At 46.3% G+C, this 14,418-nt stretch overlaps 1 protein-coding gene across 3 annotated transcripts in view; it reads left to right on the top strand.

The window, feature by feature from the left end:
* The window catches only part of CNOT8 (CCR4-NOT transcription complex subunit 8), a 33,199-nt gene that overhangs the window by 14,217 nt on the left and 4,564 nt on the right, over nucleotides 1-14,418 (top strand). The window lies entirely within an intron of this gene.

Genomic DNA, 14,418 nt, shown 5'->3' on the forward strand with positions numbered 1-14,418 from the left:
ATAGCAAACAAAATTGACCCATATTGCGCACAGTATACATGTAATATTTAGTTTATGAAAGCAGATGGAAGGGAGAAGGAAGTTTCCCAAACGGCTTGTTTCCCTATACAGATTGTTAAGAAGTTGGTTTCTGAAAGCTACATGTGTTGATAATTTTGTGGCGGATAGTTGGAAGGAGTTGTAGAAAAGGGAGAGAAGAGACAAGCTGATATGGATAGCAGAGATGCAATCTACGTAGTTGGACTACAGAACTGTTACATTATCCTTTTCTCAGGGTGGTTCTGCTTTCTCTAGTTACCCTGACTATCTCAGAGTTTTGTCCCCCCTCCCCATTCGATATAAGGCTGCACTTGAGCCAAGACACGTTGTCCCAGTGCCTTTGGAAACAGACCCAACATAAGGAGTATGGCTGCTTCTGTTTTACTTGGTGGCAGACCATTGATTTTTTTTCTATTAGAAGATCAAGCAGTAACCAGTTATGTTTTTTAGTTTAAGTTCCTTTAAATAGAAGAGGATGCCAAGAAATTACTAGGTGACGTTTATTGCCAGTAGGTGCCTATAAGAATTTTCGAGTTCTCTCTGAAATTTTATTAGAAGGGGAGAAAGGTGATGCAGTTTGACATTAGGTAGACCAGGAGGTTTGTGTTTTGTTCACAGTGCCAACACTAATTGGTTTGTAAGACAACTGGATTTACACATTTTGAGTGTGGTAGATTATCACTAAACTAAACGATTAGTTTAACGATTAACTGAGATTGTGTCTGCGACAGTGAATTTCTGTATTGTAGGCTAATTCTAGAAGAGCTTCTGGCTTTTTCTAAAACATTTTTATTAGTTTTAACAATATTCAGGATGTAGTCCGGTTACAACAAAGCTGTACATCAATTCATACAAGGACGAACAAATTGAGCAGTGCCTGTTAATCGTGGAGGGCACACTAGCTCAGAGATCTAACAAGATATAACTGAAAATTGGCACAATCTAAAACCTATGTACAGCATAATGTGGTAGTCCAGAATTTGAACTGAGATCAGAGTGAAATTGTAAACAGAGGGCCAGTAAAACCCAGATTATATGAGTGCATAAACCAGGGACTGTGTAGGAGCTGTTGGTCAGGAGTAATGAACAGATTGACCTAGATGGTCATCATTTGGTGGGTCTGAGGGAGAGCTTGGCAGGAGAGTTTGACTGTTGGGGAGACGGAGCCTGAAAGGAAAGAGGGGGTGTCAACACGCAGGGGAACATGGGCACATAGTCTAGAGGTTGTCTGCTGTAATATTGTTTCAAAATCAGGAGAAATGTTGGGAGCTAAAGGTGGGAAAGCAGCTTTGTAGGAAGGATGAGAAGCTCAGGGTGATAAGTCTCTCTCACTATACGAGTCAGTTAGTTTAGACAGCAGCTCTTCCCATTTGTTGGCTATCTGATGTCGACATTGGACCCTGGCTTCTTCCCTGTGTAGAGCCACAGCTTTTGCCCTTTTTTATAATCCCAGTGATTGACGCCAGGCTCCACTGGAAAGGGGTACAAGGTTTTCTAGTGCATTGTGGTGGGCCTTTTTGCAAGGATTAATGCAAGGTCTAGAAAGCAAGAGCCTGTATTGACTTTCTTTAGCTGTTTGTAAAGTACTAGGGCGCCAATCTCATTTAAGTCCACCCTTGGTAAGCCCTTCGCCTCAGTTTCTGTGATACCTCGTCCCATTACGGTCTCAATTTGGTGCAGTCCCAAAGCATGTGCTTAAGGTCTGCCGCAGGAGATTTACATGTAGCACAAGAGTCTGAAGTGCCAGGAAATTGTTTTACTAAATGGTGGTGGAGAACTGCTTTGATCAGCGAGGAGCACGCACAAAAGCAGCAGCCGCACAGCACGAGCAGCCTTAGTTTGCATCTGTGACCAGTGCTCGAGGCCCAGAGCAAGAAGAAGAAAGAAAACCCCACCCCCTCAACTGTGGAGGGGCCACCTCCTGATAATGGGGGGGCAATGTTCACTGGAAGTCATCCTCATAAATAGGGTTGGGGCGCAAAGATAGACTTAACTAGTCCGGGGTGAGTCAAATAATATTTGGGCCGTATGCTATGGCCACAGTTCCCACCCAGCACCAGCCACACATCCTGGGCCCTGCCGGCCAAGGGAGTGAACAAAGTTCCAGTAAGGGAGGCTCTCTCAAACCAGCACCATCAAAGATCAAAACGGCAGCCATTGGGGGCCCTCCAAGTCTTGGATGTGTCCCCCGGGTGGAGCAGGAAGATTGGTACCGACTAGTTACAGTTACAGTTACAGTTACAGTCACAGTCCTAGGTGTCCTTCCTTCTCCGTTGGTCCTCAGGAACGTCTCAGTGGTAGAGAGCCCCCTCTCATGGCAGTCTTTAGTCCCGATTCAGGTGTACAGAGAATTAAGGCTTTATAGAGGAAGGGACAGCGCCCTGTCGACATGCTGGGCCTTCTGGGCCAGCTGGTAGGGCTAGAATGAATGAATGGGACTTAGAAGTAGTGGTCACTGTGATTTAGTGATGATTATGACTGCTGGAGGCAAAGGCTCACCAGAGCTGTTTCCTGCTGAAGCCCTTGAGGTTCAAAGTTGCTTTATTATATTAGATTAATCTTCAAATGCTGCTGGAAATGCCATATGGGAGTTCTGAAAGCTGGTGATTTATATTCTCACCTCTTGTCTTTTTAGCTTGGATCTTTGTTTAAGGCAATCTATTCCTTCTTTCTTTTTTGAAGTTTTGTTAATGGATATGTTTTTTTTTTTTTTCTTTCTTCTGAAAAAGGAGAGGTGGGGTGGAAGCTCGTAGGTAACCTATAAAAAGGAAATAAGAGTCTTTTAGCAGGCTCAGCCATTCACTCACCTAGACAGGGATTTCAGTGACATTTCCGCTCAATGTCATAAATTGTATAGAATTTATGGACTTCACATCCAATGTTACTTTGGAAACTAACAGTAATCTTAAATCGGTGTGCAGTTTTGTCAAGTGAGATTAGCCCTCTAGATCTCTACTTTTTAAAATAAATACCAAGAAGTATAGGCTCGTACTTTAAAATCCAATCAAAATGATGGCGGTATAAGGTAAGTCACTTGAACATTTCATTGATCATTCAGAATTTATTGCACCACCCTAGTCCGTTGTCATTTCCATTCCATTTTCTATATTAGTTAGCACGTTCTTAAAATCTTGTTTTTTTTTTATCACAGTTTGGCTTAATTTACATCGTCCTTTGTTATGTCAGATTGACAGACCCCTATCAATGGAATTGAAATGACAACTGTCTAGTTTTGTTCAGTTGACTTTGATCAGTGACGTCTTAAAGTGGCTTCCAATATAGCTCCTTCGTCTTGGTTGAATTTTTGGGATTAACATAGGGTGACCAGAAGTCTAAACAAAGACATGTCCCAGTTTTTGAGAGAGGGTCGGATGAACGTGCACATTAATCACAGAGGTGTGCAGGCTCACATTTCATCCTGCCCTTTTATTATACCAGAGACACAACTTATCATCTACAGAGTCACCTGCTAAGCTGCCTTGCCTCATTCAAGTAGCATAGCAGGCTTTAATGAGGGGTGAATGAGGGCTGCCAAGCCCATAAGCCAGGCCCCGGCCCATCAGCAGTCACACCCTGGAGCTTTCGACAACAATGAGGGATGACGGAGGTGGTATTTTTTTATTTTTTATTATGATTTATTTATATATATGTGTGTGTGTGTGTGTGTGTATATGTATGTGTATATATATGTTCGGTGGCATGTGTAGCTGCAGATACACATGCTGTGCATAGTCCGCCATCTGGTGTTGGGCTCGGAGTGTTACAAGTTGTTTTTCTTCAAAGAAGTCTTTTCGAGTCACGAGACCGAGGGACTCCTCCCACCTCGGTTCCATTGCGCATGGGCGTCGACTCCATCTTAGATTGTTTTCTTTCCGCCGTCAGGTTCGGACGTGTTCCTTTTCGCTCCGTGTTTCGGGTCGGAAAGTTAGTCAGAATCTCGGTCGGTATTGTTTCGTTCGGTATCGGGGCAGTTAGAACCAATCGACACCGAATCTTGAAGAGCTGCTGTCGAAGTCATCCGACTCCGGTCGAGATACAGGCACGCAGCACTCGGGACCGAGAGAGTGACGCAGACAAAGTTCGGCACCGACACAGCGGCTCCGAAGTTGGTCGGCACCGAGAGGGCATGACGCCGAAAAAACAAAAGATCTTGTCGGAGCCGAAAAAATCAAAGGACGCGGTTTCGGTGCCGAAACGCCCGGCAACCGAACCGAAAACTGGTTCCTACTCAGAGGAACATGGACTGTCCTCTCAACTAAAAAAACACAGATTTGAGGAGGAATTACAGCCAACGCAGGCTGATCACACGCAAAAGCGGATCTTTATTCAAAAGGATACAGGGAAGATTGGCACTCTTCCCCCACTTAAAAGGAAAAGGAAACTTGACTAACAGCAAGGAGACAAGCAGCCACAAGCGAAGGTGGTAAAGAAGGTAACTCCACCACCCTCTCCACCACCATCAACTCATGCATCACCGGCACAAACTCCACCATTAACACACTCACCAGCTCATACCACAATGAGCCAGGATGATCAAGATGCATGGGACCTCTACGACGCTCCAGTATCGGACAATAGCCCAGACTAAACCGTCACCACCTGAGGACAGTACATCATATGCACAGGTGGTAGCTAGGGCAGCCGAATTCCATAATGTCTCGCTACATTCTGAGCCTATTGAGGATGACTTCCTCTTTAACACCCTGTCCTCCACCCATAGCCATTATCAAAGCCTTCCCATGCTTCCAGGAATGCTAAGGCACTCGAAACAAATATTTCAAGAGCCAGTTAAAAGCAGAGCCATAACTCCAAGGGTGGAGAAAAAATACAAGGCTCCGCCCACAGACCCTGTCTTTCTTACATCACAACTGACACCAGACTCAGTAGTTGTGGGGGCAGCTCGTAAAAGAGCCAACTCGCATACATCAGGCGACGCACCACCTCCGGACAAGGAGAGCCGCAAATTTGATGCAGCGGGAAAAAGGATTGCAGCACAAGCGGCAAATCAGTGGCGCATCGCCAACTCGCAAGCACTCCTGGCGAGATACGACAGGGCTCATTGGGATGAGATGCAACATCTCATCGAACACCTCCCCAAAGAGTTCCAGAAACGAGCACAACAGGTGGTGGAAGAAGGACAAAGTATCTCGAACAATCAGATACGGTCTTCCATGGATGCAGCGGATACAGCTGCAAGAACAATAAATACTTCAGTCACCATAAGGAGGCACGCATGGCTGCGCACATCTGGGTTTAAACCCGAAATACAACAGGCTGTGCTCAATATGCCGTTTAATGAACAGCAATTGTTTGGGCCGGAGGTCGACACGGCAATTGAAAAATTAAAAAAGGACACCGATACAGCCAAAGCCATGGGCGCATTCTACTCCCCGCAGGGCAGAGGCACATTTGGCACATTTCGTAAAACAACCTTTCGGGGAGGGTTTCGAGGGCAACCCACAGAAACCAGCACCTCACAAACAAGACCACCAACCTACCAGGGACAATATCAAAGGGGAGGTTTTCGGGGACAATACAGAGGGGACCAATTCCCAAGAAACCGGGGAAAATTTCAAGGTTCCAAAACCCCTCAAAATAAACAGTGACTCACACGTCACACAACCCCTTCACACAACACCAGTGGGGGGACGACTAAGCCAGTTCTACACATCTTGGGAGGAAATAACAACAGACTCGTGGGTCTTAGCAATTATCCAACATGGCTATTGCATAGAATTTCTCCAACTCCCTCCAAACGTCCCACCGAAAACACACTATGTCAAAACAGCATATAGACCTTCTAGGACTAGAAGTTCAGGCATTGCTGCAAAAGGACGCAATAGAACTGGTACCACGTCATCAAAAGAACACAGGAGTTTACTCACTGTACTTTCTAATTCCAAAAAAAGACAAAACTCTAAGACCAATACTAGATCTCAGAACACTAAACACCTACATCAAATCAGACCACTTTCACATGGTCACATTACAAGACGTAATCCCACTGCTCAAACAGCAAGACTACATGACAACACTAGATCTAAAAGATGCGTATTTCCATATACCGATACATCCTTCGCATAGGAAATACCTAAGGTTCGTATTCAAAGGCATACATTACCAGTTCAAAGTGTTGCCATTCGGAATAACAACTGCGCCAAGAGTCTTTACAAAATGCCTGGCAGTAGTTGCTGCACATATCAGAAGGCAGCAAATACATGTGTTCCCATACCTAGACGATTGGTTAATCAAAACCAATACGCTAAAACGGTGTTCACAACACACAAAATATGTCATAGAAACCCTACACAACCTAGGTTTCTCAATCAACTACGCAAAGTCACACCTGCAGCCGTGTCAAACACAGCAATACTTAGGAGCAACAATCAACCCCGCAAAAGGGATTGCTACTCCAAGTCCACAAAGAGTACAAACATTTCACAATGTAATACAAACCTTGTATCCAAAACAAAGAGTACAAGTAAAAATAATACTGAAACTACTAGGCATGATGTCTTCATGCATAGCTATTGTCCCAAACGCAAGATTGCACATGCGGCCCTTACAACAGTGCATAGCATCACAGTGGTCACAGGCACAGGGTCAACTTCTAGATCTGGTGATGGTAGACCGCCAAACATACATCTCGCTTCTATGGTGGAACAGTACAAATTTAAACAAAGGGCGGCCTTTCCAAGACCCAGTGCCAACATACGTTATAACAACGGATGCTTCCATGACAGGGTGGGGAGCACACCTCAATCAACACAGCATCCAAGGACAATGGGACATACATCAAAGAAATTTTCACATAAATCACTTAGAACTGTTAGCAGTATTTCTAGCGCTGAAAGCATTCCAACCCATGATAACCCACAAATACATTCTTGTCAAAACAGACAACATGACGACAATGTATTATTTGAACAAACAGGGGGGGGGACACTCGACACAGTTGTGTCTCCTAACACAAAAAATATGGCATTGGGCAATTCACAACCATATTCGCCTAATAGCACAATTTATTCCAGGGATCCAGAACCAACTAGCAGACAATCTCTCTCGGGATCACCAACAAATCCACGAATGGGAAATTCACCCCCAAATACTGAACACTTACTTTCAAATTTGGGGAACACCTCAAATAGATCTCTTTGCAACATAAGAAAACGCAAAATGCCAAAACTTCGCATCCAGGTACCCACACAGGTACTCCCAAGGCAATGCTCTATGGATGAATTGGTCCGGGATATTTGCGTATGCTTTTCCCCCTCTCCCTCTCCTTCCATATCTAGTAAACAGATTGATTCAAAACAAACTCAAACTCATACTAATAGCACCAACATGGGCAAGACAACCTTGGTATACAACACTACTAGACCTGTCAGTAGTGCCTCATGTCAAACTACCCAACAGACCAGATCTGTTAACACAACACAAACAACAGATCAGGCATCCAAACCCAGCATCGCTGAATCTAGCAATTTGGCTCCTGAAATCCTAGAATTTGGACACTTAGACCTCACACAAGAATGTATGGAGGTCATAAAACAAGCTAGAAAACCTTCCACTAGACACTGCTATGCATCTAAATGGAAAAGATTTGTTTATTACTGCCATAATGAGCAAATTCATCCGTTGCATGCGTCTCCAAAAGATGTAGTAGGATATTTACTACATTTGCAAAAATCCAATCTAGCTTTCTCTTCCATAAAGATACATCTCGCCGCAATTTCTGCTTACCTGCAGATTACTCATTCAACTTCCCTGTTTAGAATACCTGTCATTAAAGCGTTAATGGAAGGCCTAAAGAGAATTATACCACCAAGAACACCACCTGTTCCTTCATGGAACCTCAACATTGTCTTAACAAGGCTCATGGGTCCACCTTTCGAACCCATGCATTCTTGTGAAATGCAATACTTAACGTGGAAAGTTGCATTTCTCATTGCCATTACATCTCTAAGAAGAGTAAGTGAAATACAGGCGTTTACCATACAAGAACCATTTATTCAAATACACAAGAATAAAGTGGTTCTAAGAACAAATCCAAAATTCTTACCAAAGGTTATCTCACCATTCCACTTAAATCAAACGGTAGAATTACCAGTGTTCTTCCCACAGCCAGATTCAATAGCTGAAAGAGCACTACATACATTAGACATCAAAAGAGCACTAATGTACTACATTGACAGAACAAAAGTAATTAGAAAGACAAAACAACTATTTATTGCCTTTCAAAAACCTCATACAGGAAATCCAATTTCAAAACAAGGTATTGCCAGGTGGATAGTTAGGTGCATCCAAACCTGCTATCTTAAAGCAAAGAGAGAGCTGCCTATTACACCAAAGGCACACTCAACCAGAAAAAAAGGTGCTACTATGGCCTTTCTAGGAAATATTCCAATGAACGAAATATGTAAGGCAGCAACATGGTCTACGCCTCATACATTTACTAAACACTACTGTATAGATGTGTTATCTGCACAACAAGCCACAGTAGGACAAGCCGTACTAAGAACTTTATTTCAAACTACTTCCACTCCTACAGGCTGAACCACCGCTTTTGGGGAGATAACTGCTTACTAGTCTATGCACAGCATGTGTATCTGCAGCTACACATGCCACCGAACGGAAAATGTCACTTACCCAGTGTACATCTGTTCGTGGCATTAGTCGCTGCAGCTTCACATGCGCCCACCCGCCTCCCCGGGAGCCTGTAGCCGTTTGGAAGTATGTCTTCAACATTTGTACATTTGTAAATATATTACTTTAACCTTCATTTGGTACATACGTATTCATTCCATTGCATGGGCACTATTACTAGCATACACAACTCCTACCTCACCCTCTGCGGGGAAAACAATCTAAGATGGAGTCGACGCCCATGCGCAATGGAACCGAGGTGGGAGGAGTCCCTCGGTCTCGTGACTCGAAAAGACTTCTTCGAAGAAAAACAACTTGTAACACTCCGAGCCCAACACCAGACGGCGGACTATGCACAGCATGTGAATCTGCAGCGACTAATGCCATGAACAGATGTACACTGGGTAAGTGACATTTTCCATATATATATATATATATATATATTTTAGTTGATAGCATGTGTAGCTGCAGATACACATGCTGTGCATTATTCTGCCATCTAGTGTTAGGCTCGGAGTGCTACAAGTTGTTTTTCTTCGATGAAGTGTTTTCGAGTCACGATCGAGTGACTCCTCCTTCGGTTCCATTGCGCATGGGCATCAACTCCATTGTTAAATTTTTTTCTTTCCGCCGTTGGGTCCTGCTGTGTTTCCTCTCGCTCTGAGATTTCGGTTTGGAAAACTTTGAAAAACTCTCTTTTCGTCGGTATTGTATAGATCAGGTTTATATCTTCCATCGACACAGTGGTGCCGTCGGGGGGGAAAAAAACAACCTTACTCGCCATTCGGTGTGTGCGCGCCCAACTCTGGCCTATTCGGGACGACTGTGTGGAAGCCTCATGGATCGGACTCCATTCCGGTTCTGTCCTAGGTGCCACGCAAAATACCCATATGCAGACCAGCATCTGTTTGCAATCTTTGCCTTTCCACGGATCATCAGGAAGAAAATTGCAAGGCCTGTCAATCCTTCCAATAGAAAAAGACTCTTCGAGATAAGAGGGCACGACAACTCGAAATGGTGTTGAGAAGCAGCGAACATCTCGACGTGGAGGAGGAAGAAATGATGCAAACAGCGTCTCTGTTTGTTTGAGATTCCGAATCCAAAAAGGAATCAGAAGACGACAGACCGGTCACAGCAGGACAACACAGGAGTACGCCTTCCCCTGTACTCTCACAAAAGCAAAAACATAAGGCCTTGGGCACGCCACTGCCGGAAGGCCATGGCTCGGCCCGAAAAAAGACTACCGATGACCAACTTACCAGTTCGGCACTGAAAAAGGCCACTCCTCCTAAAACATCGGAGGCAACAAAGAGCTCCGTGTCCGACTCCAGCAAACATAATTATTCGGAGTCGAAAATTAGAAAATCACTTTTGGAGCCGAGAGCATCGACACCATCATCTTCTTCGATCCCGAAAAAGCCTGCTTCGGAGCCGAAAAGGCCAGCATACACAGAGGAACATGGACTTTCAAGAAGACTTAAAGAAAGCCACAGAACCTCTGAAGAGGAGTATCAAGTACAACCAATACTTGAAATTATGGATGAAGGGCAGTCCAGGATCCACATCCGTAAAGAAATGGGCAGAATTCAGACAGCACCTCCTCTGAAACCAAAAAGAAAGCTAGCCTTTCAGGAGGAATTGGACACTATGCAGCCTCCAGAAAAAGTGCCAAAGCAGAAGGAGAAACCACCACCTCCTCAATCTTCTCCTCCTCACCTACCTACCCCTCCTCCTACTAGTCCTACACCAGTGCAGTCACCCACTCACTCTTTTGACTCACAACAGGACAATGTGGATCCATGAGACCTTTATGATCCAGATCCCATTCCTAGTAATGACCCAGACCGCTATCCTCTAAACCTTCACCACCTGAGGATACCACGGTCTACAATCAAGTTATAGCTAGGGCTGCAGCATACCATGGGGTCACCATGCATACAAAACCCCTAGAAGAGGATTTCTTGTTTAACACCGTATCTTCAACACACTCTAAATATCAATGCCTTCCCATGCTCCCAGGCATTTTAAAACACGCAGAGCAGATATTTAGTGAACCTGTTAATGCACGTATAATAACACCCAAGATAGACAAAAAAATATAAACCTCCAACTCTGATCCTTATTACATTACCCATCAGGTACCTCCAGATTCTGTGGTCGTTAGCGCTGCCAGAAAAAGAGTAGTCATCAGGAGATGCGCCCCCACCTAATAAGGAGAGCAGGAAATTCGATGCTGCAGGGAAACGAGTGGCATCCCAAGCAACAAATCGGCGGAGGATAGCCAACTTACATGCACGGTTAGCTCGCTGTGACAGAGCCCATTTGGACGAGATGCAAGGCATAATCCAGCATCTCCCCAAAGAACACCAAAAGAGGGCACAACAAATAGTGGAAGAAGGGCAAGCCATTACGAACAATCAAATTTGATCTGCCCTAGATGCAACAGACACCGCTGCTAGAAGTGTCAATACTGCAGTCACAATACCCAGGCATGCATAGCTCAGATCCTCTGGTTTTGAACCAGAAATACAGAAGGCTGTGTTAAATATGCCATTTGCCAAAAAGCATCTTTTTGGGCCAGAAGCTGACACAGCCATAGAAAAATTAAGAAAGGATTCAGACACGGCAAAAGAAATGGGCGCACTATAGTCCACATCATACAGGGGATCCTTTCGGAAACCTCCGTTTCGAGGTCGGTTCAGACCACAGACAACTAAGGCATCCACATCACAGACAAAACCAATCTACCAACCACAATACCAACGAGGTGGTTTTAGAGGCACGTATACAGGACAGTACCCCACAAATAGAGGGAAATTTCAAACCTCTAAGCAACCTCCACAGCACCCCAAACAGTGACTTTCCTCAATCCCTTCCACTCCACACCTCTCCTGTGGGGGGGGGGGGGGGGGGGAGGGGGGAGAATACAACAGTTCCACACAAATTGGCAAAACATTACCACAGACAACTGGGTACTATCAATTATCCGCAGTTGCTATTGCCTAGAAATGATACACACGCCTCCAAATATACCACCAAGGTCACACAAACTATCCACAGAACACATCAGTCTGTTACAAGAAGAAGTCCAATCTCTACTACTCAAACACGCAATAGAATTGGTACCACAATCTCAAATAGGGAAAGGAGTTTACTCACTATGGCCCTCATTCTGACCTTGGCGGGCGGCGGAGGCCGCCCGCCAAAGTCCCGCCGTCAGATTACCGTTCCGCGGTCGAAAGACCGCGGCGGTAATTCTGACTTTCCCGCTGGGCTGGCGGGCGGTCGCCTTCAGACCGCCCGCCAGCCCAGCGGGAAAGAGGCTTCCACGATGAAGCCGGCTCGGAATCGAGCCGGCGGAGTGGAAGCTGTGCGACGGGTGCAGTTGCACCCGTCGCGTATTTCACTGTCTGCGCAGCAGACAGTGAAATACATGTAGGGGCCCTCTTACGGGGGCCCCTGCAATGCCCATGCCAGTGGCATGGGCACTGCAGGGGCCCCCAGGGGCCCCGCGACCCCCCCCTACCGCCATCCGGATCCCGGCGGTCCGACCGCCGGGATCTGGATGGCGGTAGGGGGGGTCGGAATCCCCGCGGCGGTGCAGCAAGCTGCGCCGCCGCGGAGGATTCAATGGGGCGGCGGTACACTGGCGGGACCCCGCCAGTGGTGCCGGTCCGACCGCGGCTTTACCGCCGCGGTCGGAATCCCCATTGGAGCACCGCCGGCCTGTCGGCGGTGCTCCCGCGGTCCTCCGCCCTGGCGGTCCGACCACCTATATTTCCTAATTCCCAAAAATGATGGCACCCTCAGGCCAATATCAGATCTCAGGAACCTCAATCTTTACATCCTGTCAGAACATTTTCACATGGTAACTCTACAGGATGTTATCCCACTACTCCAAAAACACGATTTCAGGACAACACTAGACCTCAAAGATGCCTGTTTTCATATACCCATCCATCCTGCACACAGAAAATATCTCAGGTTTGTCATTCAAGGAAAGCACTATCAGTTCAAAGTGTTGCCCTTTGTGAATACCATTGGGGCTGTTGTTATTCCAAAGTGCCTAGCGGTAGTCGCAGCCTACCTAAGAAGACAACATATTCATGTCTTTCCATATCTAGACGATTGGCTAATAAAATCAAACAGTCATACACAATGCCAAAATCATACTCCTTATGTATTACAAACCTTGCACACACTAGGGTTCTCAATAAACTACCAAAAATCACATCTACAACCGGCACAAATGCAACAGTATTTGGGTGTGATACTAAATACTCTGCAAGCGCTAGCATGTCCAAATACACAAAGGATACAAGCATTCCAAAATGTAATCACACAAGTACAAACAAATAAATGATACACTGTCAGATTTGTCATGAAGATTTTAGGGATGATGCCATCATGTATTGCAATTGTTCCACACGCAAGACTAAACATGCGGCCCTTACAACAGTGCCTTGCAAAACAATGGTTAAAGGCATACGGTCAACTTCAAGATCTAGGGGGTCATTACAACCCTGGCGGACGGTGTTAAAGCGGCGGTAAGACCGCCAACAGGCTGGTGGTCTTTTTTTTGAGTATTATGACCATGGCGGATACCGCCATGGTCATCCGCCGCTTCTCCGTTCCGCCCGGCGGCCGTCACAATACCGCTGCCGGTATTGTGACCCTGCTTACCGCCGTGGATTTGCAGCGGTAGGTACCGCCATGAAATCCATGGTGGTAAGCACTATCAGTGCCAATTCCTTCCCTGGCACTGATAGGGGTCTCCCCACCCCGACTCCCTCCCCTACACCCCCCACCACCTGTGCCACCCCCCAAAGGTGGCAGGGCCCCCGACATTACCTTACACATACACACCCAACACGCACGCAGGCACCACCAACACACATACGCGCACACACACCGACATACATGCCAACATCCATGCACAGTCAGACACGTACACCCACATTCACGCACACATCCACACAGACATACCTACAGACATACACGCACTCGTTCCCAAAACACGCAGCACCCCCGCAAGCATACACGCACTCACACCCCCCCCTACATACACAGACGCACACCTCCATGCACCCACACAACACCCCCGCCCCCCCTCCCCTAACGGACGATCGACTTACCTGTTCCATCGAACCGCCAGGAGGGGACGGGAGCCATGGGGGCAGCTCCGCCGACACCACACCGCCAACAGAACACCGCCGTGCAGAATCGCAGGACCTGATTAGCTGGGCGGTGTTCTGTTGGGGTGGCGTTGGAGGTGGAGCAACCTCCACTTCCCCGCCTCCCGCAAGTATGGCTGTTGGCGGCTCTCCGTCGGAAAAACAACGGAGGGCAGCCAACGGTCATAATACGCCGAGCGGCAAACCACCACTACTGGCAGTCTTCCGCACGGCGGTCCCTCCCGAGGTTGTAATGACCACCCTAGTGTTGATAGACCTCCAAACATGCATGTCCCTTCCGTGGTGGAATTCCACAAATCTAAGCAAAGGGTGGCCGTTTCAAGACCCTGTGCCTCAGACCATAATTACAACAGGTGCAGCAATGATTGGTAGGGGAGCTCATCTAAACAATCAAAACATTCAAGTGCAATGGGATGCCAAACACAGGCAGCTACAAATAAATCACTTGGAGTTGTTAGCTGTCTTCCTAGTACTTAAAGCTTTTCAACCTCTTCTCGCACAGAAGAATGTTCTTATCAAAACAGACAACATGACAACT

The sequence above is a fragment of the Pleurodeles waltl genome, chromosome 7 (assembly GCF_031143425.1).
Source record: "Pleurodeles waltl isolate 20211129_DDA chromosome 7, aPleWal1.hap1.20221129, whole genome shotgun sequence".
Classification (NCBI taxonomy): Eukaryota; Metazoa; Chordata; class Amphibia; order Caudata; family Salamandridae; genus Pleurodeles; species Pleurodeles waltl.